This window comes from Mastigoproctus giganteus, chromosome 11 (assembly GCF_048544385.1).
Source record: "Mastigoproctus giganteus isolate SK-2022 chromosome 11, ASM4854438v1, whole genome shotgun sequence".
NCBI classification, from domain to species: Eukaryota; Metazoa; Arthropoda; class Arachnida; order Uropygi; family Thelyphonidae; genus Mastigoproctus; species Mastigoproctus giganteus.
Window position 1 is genome coordinate 51,504,695 of NC_143585.1, and position 23,363 is coordinate 51,528,057.

A 23,363-nucleotide genomic window follows, 5' to 3' on the forward strand; every position below is an offset into this window, starting at 1 on the left:
TGCGAGACGGAAATGACGCTGACTCAGTCACTAACATTGATTTGGTAGCAGGCGTGAGCATCAAATGTTACATCGTTCATAACTTAGGTTCTAATTGTTCGATTTTAAAAATTTAAACGGTTTTGATTTTCAAAGATGCTTTCATATAAAATAAAACATCTTTTGTGGATACCAGTTACACACACCATTTTTTTTTAATGAGATATTTCTGAGAAAGCCTAGAACTTAAGCAATTAACCGAGTTCTACCGCATTAATAATGTCCTAATTGCGTAATTATATAATTCTGTTACTCTTTCATTTCTTGACGAAAGCTGGAAGTTGTTGGAAACTTCAGAAAACAAATTAAGCGTGTACAATTCGCCCCAAGTTGCGTGTCTCAATACAACATTCAGTACAGTCACGGAATTGAAACCTATACATATTACATGGAAGGCGTGTGTAACCCCAATAATCATATACGATCGGAAGTATTGTTTTCTATGAACCAATTCTATATCAAGTATCTCTCTCTCTCTCTGTAAATCGCCCCATACTTCCATCAGAGTGAGAGAAAGATTTAATTTCAAAAGTCACACTACCAGGTCAAGGTGATCACCGTATACTGCCACCACACTTTCTAATGTATGTGTAATGTCTTCAGTGCCCTCCTACTTGTGTGTGTGTGTGTGTGTGTGTGTGTGTGTGTGTGTGTGTGTGTGTGTGTGTGTGTGTGTGTGCGTGCGCGCGCGCGCCACCAGTAACAGCTTCGATCTTACACCCCTTAACTGCCGAACATCCTCAGCAGTAGGTTATTCTGTTGGCGCCTGAGTAAGTAGGAGGAAAGAGAGCGAATAGAGGGGGGAGGGGAGGAATTCCGGATGGAGGAGGGGGTAAGAAGAGAAAATAAGGAAACCTACGCTGCTGCATGAGCGCATAAAACTTAATGGTTTGCAAACGGCTTACAAACGGTCATGATTGCCGTAACTATGGCGATGGCGCTAGCTCGCACCAGATAAGCAACCTTGTTGGGAACTATGGTCGTACCGAAGTAGACCCGGGAATTGTTTTTTCGACCCCATTGAGGAGAAGATTAGGACACACTCAGGAGTCAGGAGTACACTTAGCGATCCGGAGACTCGAATGTCATGGGTAGGTGCGGGTCGCGTGCAACGATTATTACCCCGTTTTATTTTGTGCGGTGCGACATCCATGAAAATCTGGAGGCATGAAAGCGGGAGGGGAAAGGGAGTCAAAAAGCTGAGATCAAAAGTTTCCAATCTTATTAGCTCGTTTAATCAGGTTGTTCTGCAATGAAGCTACGAATACCTTTCATCTTAAAGATGGCCATCAAAGAACTTATAGCTCCAAGGGAAGGGAATGTACACGGCTGAACAAAATATTAGGTACGTGAGGAAATAGTCCGTCTCTTTTCTTTAAAAATCTGCGCTCTCTCTCTCTCTAGCGTACGCATATGCATTCTTATCCCTCGTTCAGTAGTAGTGGCAAATGCTTCCTCAATAAAGATCTCGCATTGATTGCGAACCGGGTTTATTTGACTACAGTGACTTTATCTGGTGAGGTAACTCAATTAAGAACATCACAACTGCCACTGCGGTGCCATTTTTCAGTCCACAGATAAAATTGAATTGATATTTTAAAGATGAACTTTGATTCAAAGATTTTCCCTGCGGTTTTTGGTAAAAAAAAGTAAACCTGGAAGGAAGGTTGTTTTTAATTAATTTCCATTAAAACTATTTGTTGATGTAAAGAAACATAGAGATAAAATTATACCGTATTTTTTGGACCATAAGATGCAGTCTTCTTGAGAATTACCCTACATCTGATAGCCTGAAAGCCTCCCCTCCACTCTAACAGCAAAAGTAGAAAAAAATGATTAATCCGGAAAAGTTACTACAGTACTGGATGTTGGCAGACTAGAACACGAATAACAGATCGCTTAAATTTAATATAAACAGAGGAGGATCTGAAAAAGAACCTTGTGAGACACCTTGTGAATGATCATTGCCAAACATATTTTGTAAAGAGAAATATATTCCTTAGGTAAAAGTTTAAAGGGAATCATTATATGATTATTATCATAAAATATTTATTTTGAATAATTTTCTTACATCAAATATTAGATGGCTATTAGCCCAAATGCGTCCACTCACAGCTGTAGCTGAAATTACCCACACGCAATTCCCCTATTGATGAAGACGTACCGGATATTTGAAAATGGAGGTTCTTGTTTAAAACGAGTTTCCTTGATATTGTACCACCTCAAAAAACACTTTTCTTTTGAGACAACGAGGTTGCTACTTCGAGTAGAGAAAGATCAGGAAGCTTATTGTGAAAGATGCGTGATATTTTAAGAAAAAGTTTTAAATAACCGAAATTCGGTTAGTCATTGGAGTAATGCAATACCAAGGCAACTCATTGTGAAGGTAAAACACTATGTATGAGAATGCAGAGAACGCGTTTACTGTTTTTCCTTAAATAAATTGCTTATCTTTTTTAGAACACATCCCAAACTAAGAAAATTACTCATTTTATTTTATATTTCATATTTATTTCTTTAATTCTGGAGTACCTGTGGTTATTTTTATTAATAATAATTTGAACCGAAATACTAAAAGTGATGTTTTAGGTATTTTGGTTCAGATCAAATGTCAGGAGATGAATTTCCTTAGAAACAACTGCGCAGTAGCAATTTATATAATTTAGTTTACCTTAAGGCAGTTTCATTGATCTTAGGTATGAGTATTCAACTCGAGTTACTTTTGTTCCGCGATATCTCCATTTAAGAAAGTGTATTTTTCTTCTACAATGTTCCTCGGTAGGTAATTAGAGAAAAAGGAAAAGAAAAGAAACATTGAGCGTGCGTCATCTTTTTCTGTAAATCGGATGCATTAGCAAGAAGTACAATAAATACTAACGTTTCTGAATTAAATTTACGATGTGAGTGACCATTTATCTACCGAACCATTTATCTAACAGAAATTTCCCTAATAGGCAATCTGCTTTGTGAAAGTACTTTATCGTATTCATACTTAAAAACTCGGAGGAGAACTACGCTTTTGGAAGCAATTTGTTTTTTTTTTTTTTAATTTTAAACAGATCCACATCTGATTCAAAAGATACGCGCTACTGAATATTCCCCGTGCAAGTTTTAATTCAAGATGGTAAAGATATCGTACGATAAATTGTACTGGTGACGTATGCATCATTAATTCTAGCCACTGACCGCTAGGCGGTGCAAGAAAAATCTTCTGATAACTGTAAATTTCAACGTAATGTTTGCCATTATACGACGCCATAAGTAAAAGAAATTTTAGATTTTTGTGAAAACATTTTACAAGTTGTTCTTGGAGAATAGATTGCTTGATAAAGCACATCGATATGTTTTAAATATCTTGTGATTTTTCAAGTGATATGCGAATAGCGGTTGGGCCAATGAGGGCCGTTTTTTTGCCTTTGGAGAGAGACGAATTGGACACGTACGAGAGTACTGTAAGCGTCTCATATTTCTCGATCTGGTAGTCTCTCTCTCTCGAAGCACATCAGCAAAAGCCACAAATGAGAGGCTTCTGGAAGATCACTAAGCTTAATTGGTTCCGTGGATTACTCGAGCTAAGAAGGTGTAACAGTGATGAAGCATCTTGGCACATCCTACTTTCTAATTATTGGACTACTTAATTGAAGCACGGTCCCTTTACTTTTGCCAGGGAGCACTTCAAAGGGATTACTTAACGAGGGAAAAATCTCTTCGAGTACGAGGAATAATTTCCGATGCGTTTTGCAACTTTTCACACTTTAAGTTTCTTCTAGAGATTGCATTCTACACCACACTGTCAAAAGTTATGGAACCCCATTAGATTTTATAACGGATTTATCACGATCTACCCAGCACAGGAAAAAAAAAAGTTTACATATACTCACCAAAATATTAGAACCTGTCATTAACAGGTTCTGTAAACCTCATTGGGTATTACTTACATTTTTATTAATTTCCATGGGATTTATATTATAAGTTCCGTCTAACAGTTATAAAACAGATACTTAATAAATTTTACTTATGCGTTTTATTTTAAAATTGATTTTTAAAGTTAATTTAATATATGGAGGTTCTTGTTCATCAAATTAACTCAAGCGTTAATTAACTTATCCAGGAAATTGGGCTAACTGTAAACTGCGGTCATCTCCTTCTAATTTTCATAGATGTTGATAAGAGTATCTAAAGGAAGTTCTCGAAGATTGCTGATGATTTAAGGGTGGAAGAGTGATCAACAATTCCAGCCAGTGCATATTACTTGAAAATCACTTGGATCGGTTGCAGATATGGTCCCAAAAATGGAAAAATTAAACTCCTAATGTTTCTCAGTTGATGCACTGTGTACATCACCTGAGAAGTCGACTAAGATCCTTAATGCATACCTGAAATGCAGTTCTCGAATGTACAGATTTAATTAACGTTATCCATTTAGCATTCATACATAATCAATTGCATGCGACTAGTGAGTTATGTAAATCATACCCCTTTCCAAATCCAGCATTCCAACATAACACCATCTCAAGGTCCCCACGGAAAACATGTCTCTATTGTTACAATTACCATAAACACCGTTGGAACTACAAAATTATGGTGTACGTATGATCAATGACTCAACGTCAGATCAACTGATAAACTGAGATTAGAATTTGGACTCGGGAACCAAAGGTTTCATTCAAATTAATGTTAATTCACGATGCTTTCTAAATGCATTTATATAATAACAAGGGATGTTTAGAAATGAATATAAAGAAACTCTAACAACAGAAGTGCATCTGCTTCTTGGATCCAACAGATAGAAATCTATATTTTTTTCTTCCTCTTAACTCGAACTTCCATAAATCACTTCAGCGAAAAAAAAAATATTTTTTTAAATGTATTTTTGCATACTGACTTGTACAATATACAACTGCTACATTCTAATACGCATTTCTCTTAAAATGTACAGGGCAGGTAAGATAAACGAGTCCATACCTTATTTTAATTTTAAGAAATCGCAGGATTGGAATTGCCTTAAAATGCAAAATCCACTTTATTTTTTTTTTTAGCCAATTGATCGAGTTGGAACGGACAAGAAAAAATCCTCGTCTCCAACTCTCCACTGTCCTCTCCCTCTTTTCCACCAGCGTAAACCATAAAATTGATATTTCCTAGTTTTGACAGCTCACAGATACCATCCATCATATTAAAATACGAACTTTGGAAGACTCGAGAGCCATGACCGGTTGGTTGCTTAACATTCCTGGCAACTGACTGACAGCTAGTCACATCAGGAGCAAACCAGTTTATAAAAGTCGATTCCAACGGTATTTTTATATCGGTTTGGATCCGATCGATATTTAAAAAAAAAAACTTAATCAAATAATTGAAACAAAAGGGAACGATTTTCATTAATACGACCCAATAAGAACATTATCTGAATAAAGAAAAAGGAGAACTACTACCGCCATCTATCGATTATGGAGAGAAATAAACATCTTTTGCATTTTTAGGAATTTTGCATGTATAGTGATTGGGGAATTAAAGCGATAACTTTGTGACAGCCCCACTGGTTCACCCTTCGAGAGAACTGACTATTACCATCCCCAAAACTTTTAAAAGTTTTTTCCTTTTTAAGTTTCTTAGATCAGTATGCTTTGGTTATCCATCAATGTCTCAAATCCAGCTAGTGTTTAATGGAAAATGAAACTTCGAGAATGTCAATACACTTTGGAGGACGTAAAATGTGCCATTTCTGCCTCCTTACAGATGTAGGTGATGAAGAAACGGTTTCGAAAACGTATAACTTCTTAAGATAATTGAATAAAGCTTTTATGCAAGTGGCGCCATCTAGAATATAGATGCATCGAATAGAATCTTGAAACTTTCAATAATGCTATTGAAGCAAACGTGGCTCACGCGTAGAAATTTATTAGCTAAATTTAATTATGATTATAAATGGCCAGTTTTAAACAGTGTACTTCTTTCTTCTCAGTTGCAAATTATTATTTTTTTTAAATTTTATTTTGGTGAAAGACGCGTGGAGCAAGATCAGGGTCGAATATATGACTGAAGTAAAGAATAAAAAGCGTTCATTTTATATTTATGCAGAAATTTAGATTTATTTTGAACTACAGAACATTAAAATAAGTCAAACTTCAAAAAAAAAAAAAAAAAAGTGAGAAAATTCAAGACATAAAATAATTGGACAAATATGAACACTTGGGGAATGATAATAATTGGCAAAGAGCTAATAACAAACATAGTGTAATCTGAGGATCTGCCCGCACTTTATTCTATTCCTAAAAACAGAAATACTTTGTGTTCGAGCTTTGATAGCCAGCCATTTAAAATGCATAATATATCTTTTTCCATTATCATTAACACAAAACGATTTGATGCAATTTTCGAAGACATAAAAATCGAGGTCTATCAATTTTTCTATCGACGGAACTTCCCGCCTCATGAATTAATCATGGCTTTCAAAAGGGCGAAGGTCTACGACAAGCTGAAGTGCGGGAATGATTTGTGTGCTTGACTGATGTGGGTGACGACCGGCTAACTGCAATTTTGTGTGACCCCGAAGCATTCAAGCGACCCCCAAACTCCACAAAAATCAGTGTCCATTATAAAAAGTATATTTTTTAGAAACTAAAAACATCTTGACATTGATTGGGATGGCAATAACTTGATCTTAGATTTAATCACGTTAAATAGCTACTTTAAAAAATACGGAACGATCAGGATGGAGAACATCTTTCTTGTAATGAAAACTAAATTGAAAACTAACACTGATTAAAATTGTGGACTCCCGTTCTGGACCAAGGTACCCATATCAGTCGGCATAGAATATGAGTGTCTTCTAATTCATATTCATTTATCAGCTATGTCATCAGTGGTCATTAGAATCGTTGCGTCTATATGAGGGAGCCGCAAGAAGCAGTGAATAAATTGGGATTACTGGCGAAGTTCCTTCGTTGGATCAGGGACTGGCTGAAAGACAGAGACAAAGAGTAGTCATAAATAGACATACCTCAGGCTGGACCAGTGTAGCAAGTGGAGCCCTCGGGAAAATAAGAAACAGAAGTGGCCTCAACGATGGTCCCTGAGGCATTCCACTTGCTACACTGGTCCACTCAAGGTGGATCGGTGTAGCAGGTGGATATCAGAAAGGATCTTGATGGCGCTGTTCTGATATTACGCTTTCCTGGAATGATATGGTCCTCTCATCATCCTTCATAGCTTTGTCAAATCCAATTCTAGAAAAATTGGGTCAATAGACTAAGAAATGGCAGTTGAAGTTTAACATTGACAAATGCAAGGTAATGCATATGGGTAGGAGTAATCCCAGAATAAGTTATCAGTGTAGTCAGATATAAAATTCTCTGAGCAGTGCAGACAGGCTGTCAGAGCGGGTAATGGGGTTGATAATGATTGCTAGCAGGGATAAGGAGATGTTATTCCTTTGTATAAGGCAATAGTCAGGCCACGCCTTGAGTACTGCGTATAGGTCTAGAGGCCTCATTTTAGGAAGGATGCAAAGTTGCTAGAACGACTACAGAGAAGGGCAACGAGATTGGTGAGATGAATAAAGGGATTCTCTTACGAAGAAAGGCTTCAGCTCTACAAATTGCAGCGTCTGCAGACTATGCACCTGCGAGGTGATCTGATTGAGGCATTTAAGGCTTTAAATAGCTTAAGCAAGCCCAATGCTGATGGTATTCTTCCTCTTGCTCAGACTACACACACGAAGAGGCACCAATTCAAATTGAAGGATGGTTGCAGAATAGATGTGAATGAGGATGTTTTCCTTTAGCCAGCGGGTGGTTGATTGTTGGAACAGGTTTCCATCTGTTGTTGTGGAAGTAGATATAAATTCAAGGAAAAACTAGACAAATTCTTGGAGGTTATGGATGTGAGAAGTGTGTGGCGTGTTTTTTTTTTTTTTGTTCATTTTATATGGGGTTGCTTTCTTGCATCATTTGCCGTTACTACTACAAGATATTCCTTGAATATCATTGACCTTGTACTAAAAGATGGTTTTAACACGAATATATATCGTTTTATACCCCTTTCCAATGTCTCCAGATTTGAAACCATTCGAGAACCTATAGAATTCAAGATGGCCTTTTTTACAAGGCAGGTTTTAAAATAATATAAAAGACATTTGCAATTGCAATCTACTTTCTGATTTTTGAAGAGGATTTGGAACGTATGCTATTAATATATATATTTTTATTTTAGGAGGGTATGAACCTTGTAGGAGTAATAGTAGCGGCAAATGACGCAAGAAAGCAAGCTTATAGCATCAACACAAAAAAAACTACACAATTCTCTCATCCAAACCCCCCCCCCCCCTAGAATCACCATTGCTTATTACAATGAACTGTGCTCATCTCTTGGAAATTTATAGAAAGCCATTGATACATCACATGTGCTTTCTTCAATAGAAAATGCAGAGAAAAGTAATCTGCTGACGTCACTATGTTATTCTTTAATCAATCCCCCCCCCCCAATCCCTCGCCAACGAGTCTGACCACACCGGCTTTGGACACCTTCTCCCAAATCCACTTGGCAACAGTAGGACATCCCGCTGTTCCCTGCACGAATTTATTGACACTATCCACTGCGAGGTGTTACAAATGACTGGGGCTCCGAATGGCACTAATGTGTCCTTTCTGAGCTCGCGGGTATAAATAAATAAATAATTGCGCTGCCATTTGCAACCCTTGGTAGGGAACGAATGTTATTACGCGTCCGTTGCTCCAGTTAGCGTTAAATCCGTACGATTACCTGAAACACATGTCAGCCATTATTAATCTGCTCTACTTGGGCAACACTGCTCGTCCAAGAGTAGGCCTAACTTGCGCTCAGAACTCATTAACCTTTTGCTGGAGTGTATTCGTGTTCCCTTGTAACTTTAATGCTGTTCCGTAATGATGCCGGCCGTTTTATTTTATCCCATGGCATTATACGGTGGCGAAAGGAATGAGCTATGTTTGCAGATCAAAGCAACCTTGGGTAATTACCGAAACTCATTAGCATCTAAATTAACACAAGAATCGTTCGTTGCCTTACAGCATTACTCTGATGGCAGGACGAAATATTATATTCAAAGGGTAAAGGTATGCGGGGAAATTTCAATAAATGGCGATGTAACTGTGTTCTGATAAAGATAATTTTTGTTGATGTATAAAAAAGTCTTGTTATTAAAGTTTGTTTCCTTATTACTTTACAACGCTTTAGTAATTTTAAATAAGAATCTTAAATTTTGTTATTAGTTTGGTACTCCATTTATTTTTCTACATACAGTAAAGTGCGAAATTTTTTTTATTATAATATATCCTGAATTTAGAGGAAGTGATGTCATGAGTTTGTCACGTGATAGTTTGGATTGAGGATTTTCCAGTTTTAGAAAATAAGGCAATGCAGAGACAGTCTTGAAGTGTTAGTAGCCGTGCACAAAGAATATTATATTCTAATCCAGGGCCATGCTAAGGTACTTGGGGGCCCGGTGCATCCAATGCACCCTCACATTTGCACGGTTTTGATAATATTTTGATATTAAGAAATATATATACATGGTTAATGCACTATTACCAGCCTGATTGCAAATTCGTAAAGTAATTTGCAATCAGGGTGTTCTGGAGTTCCTTATAGGAACACCTATAAGGAACTCGAGAAGGTCACAATCTTGACGCCTCCAAGTTAGTCAGAGTTCCTCGACCAATAATAATAATAGCCGGACATAACTACCCTGTGCACTTAGTACATGTCACAGGGTGGAAACCCCCGCATCAGGGAGAAATAATAATTTAAACAAAGTACTGAATTGTACATATAAACAACGCAGAAAATTTCAGTTTATATTCCAGGACGACTAGATCACATCAGAGGAGTTAACAAAATAGAGATAACACAAGAACGTTACCGTATTTAACAGTCACGCGAGACTGAACCACGGTCACTAAAGGGCGTGTATTTATGTATCCTCATGCTTGACCACTCGAATGAAACAATTTAACTTTTATCGTTATTAATAGTTGATGACGACCGGAGTGCAAATGAAATACACCCCAGGTTTCAATAATTCAATTAAAATGCAATCACAGGTCTATTTGGACATTGATTATTAAATGACTCTTTGATTTTCATCATTGAGATTTGGTAATAATACGCATGCGCAGCCATTAAAATCCATAGCCAACTTTTTACCTCTCATTCTCAGTGGATACAATAAATAATTTTATTTTTTTTTTTCTTTGAAAGGTGATGTTAACGATGCAGGATTTTAATTTTCGCACATTTAGTCGGAAAAAAAACACCAACGCGAGGAAGAACAGCAATATCCGAGTTAAATAACTATAGATTTACAGAAAACCAACCTCAAGAGGAAGACAAACTCGACAAATGAATCAGCAAGCAACAAACAAAATCTTCCACTGAAGAAAAGTAGTTACAAGCCCGGTCATATTTCTTGGTATTTTTTTACTCATTCTTTTATGAACTACATTGAAACACCATTTGGTACCTGATTTTAAAGAACTCTTCTTTTCTATTTAATTTAAACGATTCCTTTTCAAGTGAATCTGAAACAATTGACCTCAATCTAGGGTTAATGTAGTCATTCCTGCTTTAAACAGAAAAAGAAAGAATGCGCATTTTTTTTAAGGAAACGCTAGTTTTAAATCGATATTAAATTTGCGTAGATGAAATATTTTGTGCTGTATTCCATTTTTAGTAAAGTGAAGGGTAACTATCTTTGCCTAAGTTTCCAATCGATATTGCATTAGATGGCAAGAAGATAAAATGCAGTATTTTACATTTTCAAAGAAATTCTGGTTGTTATATTTTTGTAAATCACTTCTTTCACAAAGAATCCAAAAGAATAAAGTAGTTCGAACGGTACGAATAACTATTAGAATTTATAAACGTTCTTCGATACTATTTACATACAAAGCACTTTCACCGACGGTTAATAAATAGACTACTTCAGATACACTGCCTTAGCATAAGTTTTTGGGGGACATCTCCATTTCTTTGAAATGAATCCCCCTACCCCACGATGTCTCCACCGAAGACGTCCATTCCTAACATATAATGAGGATGTAACCGGTAAGATATGTTTGAAGAAATCATTAAAGCAGTTTTACGAGAAACTTTAGACTTTCCTAGGATCCCCCGTGACACATCATGTATAAGTTACAAGGAGTTGGTTGAACCACGAGCCAGACGACCACGTGTGTTCACGGGAAGAGGCCTCGAAACGTTCACACGTGTTGAGCAGGCAAAACCGCGCCCTAAGTTGACAGATGATTAGACAGGAAGTCAGGCAGTATGCGTACCGCATGTGAGACTTTACACCAGCAGGGAATTCCTTTTAAATGCTTTATGAAGATCGTTACACCCAAATAGTAGTTGTACAAGAGAACCTGAATCCAATCTGCTTTTGAAGTTTATTTTTTTACCGCTCTGTTTTAAGAGAAGCTGCACTCGTATTAAATGTCAGATTGAACACGAAGCTAAAAACTCTCCCAAAAGTATGAAACAACATAATTGCACGGTTTTCTCCTGGAAACTAGGATTTGTCGTCTAGCAGATATTCAAATCGACCACAGAACACACAATATAGAGACATTATATACGGCGCAGTATGGCCTAAGTTGCTGATTCGCCTAAAACCCTACAGCAACGCTATTTCTGTGTCATGGAGTTTCTACTGTATCATCCTTGAAGAGAGAACATTTAGGATAATTAAATACGTGCCAACCCACTGTTTTACAGTGATCTCCTGTTCCTCTCTAATATAAAGCTCTGTAACACCAGAACCTTTCAATCTAATGCTCTCAGAACGATCTAACCGCGTGAATGCTGTCATCCTTCCATTAGCGTGGTTCGTAATGATGACAACATATAATAGATGTATATAGTTGTCAACTCTTCACGTTTGACCCATAGTATTCGGGTTTAAGTATTCCACATTCGGGGCCCGGGTTTTGTTGTAATTCTTCCCGCTCATTAAATGTTAGAGAAAAGTAAAATTTGCCTTTTTATAATGTATGTAACTTATGAAGTTATTTAATAAGATATTACGTACTAATCACAATGCTTTAAACGAAGGGCCGGCAGTCTTCCCCCATTGCACAAGTTACTTAAAAAATAAACAAGATCAAAAGCGATCGTGTATATTTTCTAAAATTTTAATTATAAAGAATTAGATTAATTTTCTTTTACTATAAAAAGCGCATTAGATAAATATATACACAAAGTTCCATAAAACTTAAAAACTAAATCAAGCAAGAAATTAATGAGATTTCTGGAACCGGTTTTCCATAAACTTATATTTATTTTCATATACCGCCTTCGACCATTTACCGAACCCCCGTTTTAAACTAGGGCGTTGATAAGGTTCTAAATGGGAAACTCATCCTATTTAGATGATTCATAAATCATCTAAATAGGATGATTTGTTAGTGTTAGAGAAGTTTTAAAGATTCAAAGTAGGTGATGATTATTAGCAGGCTGAACAGTAGTAAACTGAAGTGCCTTAAACGTGTCGAGGTAAATTACAAGTTTGTGACAAAATTATTAACAGAGAAACAGGACAAGTTTATCTAAGGCAAAGTCACAGCTAGCGAATTACTGGATTGGTCCATATTCATCTTTGAATGATTCTGGTGTTCTGTTTTCATCTGAAGAGACCACTAACCAGTAAAATGTACATCAGTTGGCCACCTGTGACTCAGACTGAAAGAAAAGAAACATGGATCACGCTCCTGCCCTCTAAACGATTGTGTAGATTATCTTGTGTAGATTAAAAGAGAGATTACACAAATATTCGAAAGAAATAAAATAAATATATGAAACTAGAGAGACAACCTTTACTTTTTTTCATTATTCTACAGTTTTAATACTAACAATCTAATTCAGTAGTCGGCTTTCAGAGCAATCTGGGGGGGAAAAATCCTCATCTTCCGAGAAATTTACATTTTTAACATTTACTAACTTTTAAATTTAAGATGATAACACGCTTTTTATTATTTTAAATTGACTTTTTTAAAAATACTCTACGTTGTCTAACCTTTTTTTTTTTACAATTTTTTCTGTAAGGCAGAAAAGTCTTTTTATTCTACTGGGGAATGTATAATATGAGCTGGCATTAGCATTATACCATAGAGCGCTGCTGTGTCTGAATTTGACAGGAAGAAACCATTTTTTATTATACAATCCTGCATGGATTAAAGAGAATTCTCATTTGCTCTACGTTTACGAATTCACTGGAGGTTCATAAAAATACACATTTGTGCTTATATTTTCTAGGAACGCCATCCGTTATGTTGTGTCAAATTTAAGTAAACAACTTTGGCGCTTAGAAACTAGATTATACCTAAAATCCGCTCTATAGTTTCTCTACTGTAAATCTACCATAAAAATAGACCCAAAGGAATTTTTATTCTACTTCATAACATGTAACCATAGCAACCACAATTATTAATGACTATATTCTGCATCAATTCCAGGAAGCTCTTTTTCGTTAAAAAAAAAAAGCTTCGTATTTAGGTAACTACTTCGAGGAGCTGGAAAAAACCCCTGAGGTAACATCAATTGCAAACGAAACCTCAGTACACCTGTAGATCAGCATCCTTAAGATAAGTGAAGTGTGTATTTTCTGTCTCAGCCTAAATCATGGCGATCTTTGGAAGTGCTATCATTAATTTTATTCTCTGTCATGCATAGAAGGTTAGCTGGAAGGGAGGGTGGAGGCTTCAGCAGATTTTCGCCCTGTGTGGATGGAATTCTTTTGAACAAAGAGCAAGTTACGCAATGAAGCAATTAGGAGAGCGAGTCTCCATCGTGCAGCGGATGTATTCAAGTCCTACTTTCTATTAGCTTGTCCGAAAGCCTGCGTGGCTATATGTGAACAGGGGCATAATTATTACAGAGAGACGGAAAGACTGTTACTCCGAAACTGGAGAGCAAATTCTCTTGTGTTTTTCTTTGTTCTTAACAGCAGGAAAATGGCGAGATATCCTGACGTTTTCAGTTTTTAAATAGTGAGTATGTCAGCGTAATTAGATCCGCTGTCTTTGTGTCAGCGCTGTTATTTAAATCCACTATCGCATGTGTTAAAGGCTTTAACTTTACTGTAACTTGATATGAGCGTTATCCCCAGCATTTTTCACCTTTTAAATATTATAACTTTTAAGTCATAATTCAGCCTCGTGTGATTGTGATGTTAATTTATTATGTTACGTGGAGATGAATTTTAATTCATCTTCTCTCCTTATACCAGTTTTGTTTTCTTAAAATATCTTGTTATAACAGTGTGCATCCTGATGTTAGTATTGCAATGTTAAAGTAATGCAGTCTCAATGACTGAAGATAAACAAGATCAGAGCCAATAATACTAAAATAAAATATATATTTTGTAAAAAGTGTATTTTACATCTTTTCAAATTGCTAAAAAAATTAATAAAACCCATTAAACCGTTTTAAATTTGCTAAATTAGCATTTTAGCTTAATATCGAATAGTGCAGTTAAATTTACATATTTTTGTTTTGATACCTCAGCGAATCCATGGAGTTGTTATACAAATATAACTTCGCAATCATGAAAAAGCAGGTTTTTCTTATCCTCTTGTGTTTTTATGTCTTAATTCTAATAGCAGAAAGGGACTTGCCTTTACCACGAGTTTCCTTAGTATTGCACTACATAAACAAATGGTATCTCGAAAAGGCTAATCTGCCATTTATTATTTTGTTCCTTTGCGAATAGTTAATGGTGGAAAAAGTCAAAATAGCATTAGTTAATAGTTTCGAAATAGGCATAACTTTTGCTATGGATTGCCTCTGACTATGAAGTCTCTACTTTTATTTTCAGTTAGGACAGTACATGAGGGTTAAGTTAGTATCCTAATCTCGGTTCGGAATGTTCCATAAGTTTTCAAAAGTTAGTATTTTTATAAGCAAATATGCTCACTTGGAATCTAGCTGTTGGAAGCGACAGTGTTTCAAATGCAGAAGGGAGATTTCGGGGATCCCATTTTAAAACCTTCTTTTAAAACGAAATAAAATTCAGAACACGATGGATATGTTCTCGACATCGCCATATTTCCTTATGCTGGTATAAATAAACAAGCCCAGATACGTGAAGGGTATCCTTCGTATCTCCACGTATCGAATAAGATTTCCTGAATTTCCATTAAGATACGTGACATTCGTGATTTCGTTACTCCTGGGTTTTGCGTAAAGAAATTTTCTTACAGATATTGTACTAAGATAAATTCAAGTGACCTTTTCATGTAAATTATATCAATTGACCTCTTTCTACTTTGGTAAGCCGAAGCATAATTTAGAAGTAAACTAAGACATTTTAAATCCCAAATGTATTTTTTTTAATTTAGTACATATATCACTGAAATTAGTGTAATTCCCCTGACGTTGGAACTTATTCGATTCCCGTGGCAGAAATTCTGTAACTTCTGTCTTTGAATTTTCCTAAAAAAGATCGCTAAAAATCCTTTATAAAAATGTTTGATGTCTTTTAATACTTAATATTTTATTTTTAATGTTTCTATGCATTTTAAAGCTATATTATGTTAAATGACAAAAAATGGACTACAAATTTTAAATATTTATCTGTTGCTAAAATACACTAGGTTACCAGGAGTACAGGAACATTTTAAAGGAAAACACAAACACGATTTACAGATCATATTTCAATATAGTGTAGGGTCTTGTCTGGAGATATCAAAAAAAGCATTTTTCATTTCCTCTATAACAACTGTCTTTAATTGGGAGGATGATGGCCTTCGTGGAAGAACCTTCAGGCGTCATTCTAGTCTTCTCCACAATTGTCTTGGACTTAAATCGGGATGGGTGGATGTCCATCGAAGGCTAGTCCATCACTGTCACATTATCTCTCAGAACTAAGCGAAACACACTGCGCTTCTGTTTAATAACTTAACGTTCTGAGGTATATATTTGAATCAATATTGGAATAACGGCGTTTATTAAGGATGTCGCAATCTTTGATGCCCTCCTGTCGGTGAGAATATATCCACTTTTTTGTTTGTTTGTTTGTTTTACACTTCCACCCTACAGAGAGTATCCACTGGTATCCAAACGTCTGCTGAGGTGTCGATAAAAAGACAAGTAAATTCCTATGAATTTACGTGTTTATTCGTAATAAGCAATTAGAGAACCTTTGGTAGGGCATCAAAGCAAATTTAAGTTGGATATCTATTCAAATGCTGAATAAAAGCAGATGCATTTATTCAGCCATCCAGTAATTAAAATATGAAATCCAATCATTAAATATGAAATAGGGCTAATAAGGTCTTGTGATGGATGGACGGAAATTAATGTTTGCAAAATAATTATAAATATTGATTAGATATACTCAGATGTTTTTTTTTTATCTATTTCTTTTAAATGTTAAATAGAGTAAAATTAATTAAGAATTTCAGTATAGCAGCGTTAAATGTTAATCATCAGTCAAAGTTATGTTCTTTTCTGTTCGAAGTTCCAAGTATAATTTTGACTGACAGAGAATTCGATACTTTCTGAGTGAAGCGTGAAATTTCGTAGGCCTGCTTCATAACCTACTTACGTCAAAGCTTGCATTGCACGAGAGTGCGTATGTAAAATACTTATTCTTGTAAGTAAAAGAACAATAGCAATCAGGAAACCTTTCAAAAAGATGAGGTTTGACGAGTCTCCATTGTCTAGTTACATTTTTAACATTTTTTGACAAGCCAAGGTAACCATGGCAACAGAGCACATATCATCCGATACCAGTTATTTTTAGAAGGGTAGGAGAAGGCATCCTTTATGACTTTAGTGGTCTTAGAAGAACAGTACAGCATTTATTAGTGCGGTGCGTAATATGGGTTTTTCCTGAGAAGAACGTGTGTCCATTTTATCGCGACAGCAAATTAAATTCTGTAATTTTTTTTAAAAATTGTATTGCAAATTGAATTCAATTTTAATTCGATAAACCTCTGTTAAAACTAGACTCTACAGGCCTCAAATGCCAGAGTCTTGATAATGAAAAAAATGAATTTATGAATTCCAAAATTGCACATAATTTCAAAACACCAGTTGGGGTGTTTATAATTAGCACTAAGGCAACTCAGGCTATGAGTCATCGGCGTGTTATGTCTGTAAATTGCTTATGAGTGGTTTGAAGGATGGAAAACCACAGTTCTGCAGCTGTCTTGAATAAAAATAACATCTAATTTTAATCCAGGCTATTGACTCTTTTCGGAGAAGGAAAATGCAAAGAATGTAAATTCACGCATGCGCATTTTCAATTTCGGACTAACCAGTCTATTTGACCACTATCCGATAACATTGGCGATGCGCTATTTTGCGTATACTTAAGCAAGATGTCCATGGAACAGTGAATCCGAGAGAGAGAGAGATCTTAATGCACTATCCGATACCCAGCACTTAGTCCAGTTCCGGCGTTGGAGTGAAAGAAAAGGGAGCTTTACTTACTCGGAACAGCAAGTAAAAGAAGGAAACTGAAGAGAGGATAAAAAAAAAAAAAGAAGTTATCATCACTGTATACTTGCCTCGGTGTATGGACAAGCGATTGTTAGATCCCCTGTCTATGTGGACGCTCTCAGCGAACGGTTGTGTGACCGTTAGTTTCAATGACAGCTTCAGTTGTCAAGAGTTTCCTTCCATCTCGACCCCCGCTACCCTGTCGTATGCAGTGGGGTGTTACGGCACAGTGCCCCCCACCTTTGTCACTGGTCCCTTCCGACTGATATTTCTTTCCATCGTGTAGCTGTTTTGTTGTAAGTGCGATGTTCCTTATTTCCGGTTTCGTGGCCTTTGGAATCCGTAGAGCGTGAAAGACAAGGGTACTTCCTGGAGAAAGAAAATGTTCTTGTAGTTTCGGAAGAGAACACAGAAGGAGAAATTTCTACCATCTGGCAGGTTATGAATCTCACCGTGGTTGGAAACCATGATCAGAATTTTCTCATTGAGTTAAGGATAACAGGAAAAGAATTTTAACAAACCATTCCCAAAATTTTTGAATCACACAAAAATCGAAATAAACCATCAGAACTTACCAACTCTATTTTATATATAAATATATAATTGGGTGTTTTTGATAATTAGTAATAAGTAATTTTAAAAATATATATATTTACAACATAATGCAAGTTTTTAGAAATAAAATTATATTTACAGTAGAATTTCTTCAAGTTTTATTTTTTTTTTTTAAATCTAGAATAATTTTTAATGAATCCCCAGTGGATGTTCAACAAATGAAGCAACTGCGCATGTCCGAATAAACTACTGAAAGCTGTTTCTTTAATCAGTGGCGTACAAAGCATTTAATTCTGTCCATTATTTACAACAAAAGAAAATATTTTTCTCCAACTGAGCACAGAAGATATCCTTGTGACTTCTTTCTCTTTCTTAAGTTGAAAAATTCAGTGAAATAAAAAAATCCACTTAATGAAAACAAAAGAGAACATATTTCTGAAAGGGATTTCCAAGGAAGAGTTTCAAAAATGCTTAAAATAGTGGTAGAATTGTTTTTAAAGTGTATAAATTCAGAGGAAGGACAAAGATGGCTGATGTATGTCAATAAAGGTATATTTGTCAGGAAATTACTTTATATCACATTTCATAGGCCTAACGAAATATTTAAATGATTTGTTTGTTCGCAGCCTTCGCATGTGAATTTTACCGATCGGTATATCGTGCGATTTCATTCTTTTCTTCAGCGTAGCTTTTCTGCACTACGTAAAATTTCTGACACGACACTCCTACAGCACGTGTACGGGTGGGGTCAACAGTCCATTATTGAAATTAGATACGGAGTCCGGGAAAAACTTATCACACTCCGACAGAAAGGAAAGTAAAAAAAAAAAATGACAACTGTCACCGATGTCATTTGAAGTATGTTTTCCAACAAGTTTTTATCAAAACGAAACAGGTGCATTCTCTGAGCTCGTATTTTTCGCCAGGAGAACACTAAACAGGAGTTGAAGAGATTGTCAGAGTAGAACACAGTCACATACTAAGCGTAGAGTTTGATCCTGTTTCACTCGCCGATCACGCTTGTCCTCCCCCCTCCCAACATCTATACAAGAGGCGCGTGAGTCAAGTAATACCTCGAGTACAAAATCTGTAGATGCCGACACTGCAGATCCTTCGCAGCGAAGTGTGCGTTTGGGGGGGGGGGGTGAGCGAAAAAATTCTTGTTCGAAGTGGAAACTCCATTTTTCACAGTATAACAGGTTCACGTGCCTGTTGAAAACACCAGGTGACAGTGACAGGTATTTCGAAGGAGGGGAAAAGGTGGGGGGGAGTTATATTTTGCGACTTTATGACATAGTTTAGGCCTGCGTCCGACACCGACACTAATTTATCAGGCGAGGGTCGGCCACGACTTTTATGTCTCAATATTCTCTCTCTCTCTCTTTCGAGTCGCGTGCAGATAGGAATTTACGGCGTGACGACCAGGCACTTGCCGTGACGGACTAAGTCACCGATGATGTATGAGGTGGTGAAGTATGCACGTTTAGAAAGTAGCTAGCTTCGTAAAGTGGGCGGGACCTGTCCCCTTCTTTGTCCCTGTTCGTCCCAACAGTGGCAAACTAGTGATTGGGTGAAATGTGTACAGGCAGCTCCAAAAAAAAAAGCAACGAAAACGCCCTCTTGAAATAAGGCACGAAATTTTGTTATATGATGCGGTAATAGTAGGGTAGGGTGGCAATGGAAAGGTGAGATGAAGAAGGATAGCTGGGGATGTGACGAAAATAGGAAGGAAGAAATTGACAGGGAAAAAAGAAATTATAGCCGTAATGGCAGAGAGGAAACGGATAAGGCAGAAAGAGAAAATGAGAGAAAGGGATGCAGAGAAAAAATTGGGAAGAAAGAGAGAAAGCGTAGACCGTGCTCACACAGAATATATGTAACTGGTTGCAGACTAGTCCTGCTTGGATGTGTCCTCTGACCGGATGGACATATGTCTTGCCTTCTTCCTTAATCACCAGTTCTACCACGTGTTTGTTGTCTTTAGCATCACTGCGACCATAACAGTGTTTAAAAATTATGTGCAAAAAATCCTGGGAAATTTCTAGGCTCTAGAAAAAAAAAAAAAAAGACATGTCCAATTCTAATCAGTTTACAGAGGCTGTTTGAATATAAAAAAAGTACTGTGGGACCTTGAATGGTATATAAAAATAATATAAAATAAATAAGAATAAGCAGACATGTACCCAGTATAAATAAATGTTTTGATTATTCTTTAATGATCACTCAGTATTTTTAACTACAGTATTAACTGATTTTTTTCTGCTTTACGAAAATGAGTAGTAAAATAGATTAGATCATGTTTGTCATGATTTTATAAGTGACCCATGAGTAATTAAAATTAGATATTTTAATGCTTAATTTAAAATTTTATATATTTTAAACGAATATCCATTTTATAAATAAGTATTTACTGCAGCAATAAATATATAATTACTTTACATTGCAGCGCCATCTACCTATTTTTCATAGTGTGAAAAATAACAATAAATAAATATAATTACTTTACAGTGCAGCGCCATCTACTTATTTTTCGAGAATAAATTCTACCAACATAAATCCTGAACACAACGCGTAGTAAACAGCAGATAAATTGATCATGGATGATCTATAATTGGGAAACGTGTGTGATGAATGATTACAGATACGTACCTTATTAAACGTACACGGGTTGCACTTAATATTTTATTGCATTCCAGTGCCGATAATATTCTCCTGAACTCTACTATCGAATTAAATGTTTTAGATAAACATAGCGGCCATTAGACAATGAATAATGTTTTGTGAAAGTAAAAACTGTAATTTGGTTGATAAGTAAAAAAAGGTACGCGTATGTATGTTCGCTCATGCACAGATACTGCGGTTTTGCACGAAGACGCCAGTTAAGCTGGTCCCAGCGGATAATCCATAATTGACGACTGTAACAAACAGAACTGATGGCTGTCCTGTGTTCCAGTAGCCGAGGGAAAAGCGCACGTCTGTATGGAAATGGGGTTCCTGTCCCCAGGTACAGCTTGACAACTCAATCAGCACTGTCAAAACGGAAAATGGCGGTCAGGCAGACGCCTTTCGTGACAGTTGACCAGACGACATTCTGTCGCACGCTCCTTCGAGTTTCCCCCCTCCCACTTCCCTTCCCTTTTCCCCTCCTCTTTTCTACCTAAGTGGTCGATACTTTGAAGTCCACTTGTTTATTTTTCTTTGTATTTCTACTAGGGTAGGAGAGAGAGAGAGAGAGAGTGTGTGTGTGTGTGTGGCCATTGTTTCAGGACGCTTGCGTGAGACTTGGATCCTGAACGGGTTTGTTGTTGTAGGTATTTTTAGGCATGTGTCGTGTTCTTGGTCGGTGCGTGATGGTTTTAGGTCATTCAGTTAAAAAACCATACATCATTTTAAATCATGCTGCCAAACTCTCTCAGACATTTTTGTCTATCAATGGACTGTAATGGAAATTCTATTGGAAAACTACACAAAATGAGGCAAGATCTAAACAAGGAAAAAAAAAAAAAATCTATACAAACACCAAGAAGGATACCAGGCTATTGTATAGGATAACTTTACAAATATCTAATAGACGCTGTGGTGTGTGAGGCTATGAGCTATGATATTTTTCCAGGTTATAAATTAATAAAAGAGGATAAAAATCAAAGCTCATGGCTAGTTTAATCAAAGTGAAAGAATGCTGCAATTATAACTCTAACTGAGAAATTTCAAAAGCAAAGATTTCAATAATTGGCGAGCTTGCTTAAGAGGATTAACCTACCAGTTATTTAAAAGACAAGATAATAGCTAAACAGCAGATTAATCTTTTTGATGATGTAAAGTCAACTCTGAAAGGGTTATCTATTCACTATTTTAAAAACAAATGTATTTGAAAGCAGGGCAATATTCGAACAACTCGTTCTGAAGGAAATGTTTGTTGGAATTCACTTTTGCTATACCCATTTTACACTCACGTTCATACAAATGCAACCATATTAGTGGTAAAGAAATATGTCATCGTTAATCATTTGTAGAAAGCTCGTTATTCCATATACATACTTTTTACATGGAAAAAGTAGTCTCAAGTATGCAATGATTTTCAATTCTTATGCGTCATATTTATTTGGAAATATTCGGGAACATTCCTGGGACAGGTAATTAAATCCGTGGACATCCTGTTAACTCCACTAAAGAGAACTGTAGTTATCAAGAGATAATACAGATTAGTTAAAAGTTAACTTAGTGTTTGGCCTACCAAACACTGATGGACAAGAGATTAATACAGTTATTCCTTTGTACCTTTTCTGTGCTATTTGAGAAATTGAAACAAGCCTGCTAGAGAGCTATTCATACACTGGTGTGCAAAATTTAAGACCAATCAGGTTTTCACCAGTAGCTTCTCATAGGAGTGGCCTGGATATGGGAAAAGCATGCCAAAGGAACCTCGTGAGGTACAGAAATGATGGAAACAACACCGACACAACAACGGAAACAAAATGGTACAGAGGGACTTCATTCAAAAATGGCAACATAGCACTGGCTGCCATGATACAGATACATCACTGCCAAAGAGGGAACAAAGGGAAGAGGTGGTATTCAGTAGCAGATATGGCCACTCATAATGTCGATGTAGGCTTTTCACCGCCTGTCTGTACTTAGAACAATGTTGTTGATAAGTTCTTGAGGTAATATCGTCCATTTCTCTGTCAGCGCCATCTTCAGCTGGTGAATATTTTCTGGTGGGTGTGGACGTGCCGCCAAGCGTCTCCCCAGAGCGTCCCACATGTGTTCGATGGGATTTAGATAGAGGGGCCGGGCAGGCCAATTCATACAAACAATGTTCTCACTTTCCAAAAGCATATCAATAGCTGCAGTGCGATGGGGTGTGGCGTTATCATCCATAAACAGGAACTTGGGGCCAATGTCACATCGGAACAGACGCACATGGCGAAGGATTACCTCAATACAGTAGCGTGCACCGGTTACAGTACCGCCTTCCAGTATCTGGAGTTGTGTACGTCCATCCAAGATAACGCCTCGGACGACAACACCTCGACCGCCATATCGATCCCTTTCAGTGATGTTTGCGGGGTGATACGGTGTGCCAACCTCTCTCCTGATTAGCTGACGTCCAGAATCGCTGCTGAGACTGAATCTACTCTCATCAGTAAAGAGTACCTTAAATAAAGATTTTGTGGTTGTAACATTTAGAAATAATGTTGGTCCTTAAATTTTGCACACCAGCGTATGAATATGAGAGATGGTTAAACATTCCATGTTCCCATAAGTGTTTAAAAGAATATATTCAA

At 36.6% G+C, this 23,363-nt stretch overlaps 1 protein-coding gene across 5 annotated transcripts in view; it reads left to right on the forward strand.

Annotated features, from left to right (window-relative positions):
* Positions 1–23,363, forward strand: part of LOC150078006 (teneurin-m-like) — a 432,793-nt gene that overhangs the window by 98,665 nt on the left and 310,765 nt on the right. Inside the window, exon 1 of one of the 5 annotated variants that reach the window (XM_090384266.1) lies at positions 14,001–14,063. The exons of the other annotated variants lie outside the window; for them this stretch is intronic. The gene's annotated coding sequence lies outside the window, so the exon portion shown is untranslated. Of the gene's footprint in view, positions 1–14,000; positions 14,064–23,363 lie in introns of those variants that run through there. 5 annotated transcript variants of the gene reach the window in all.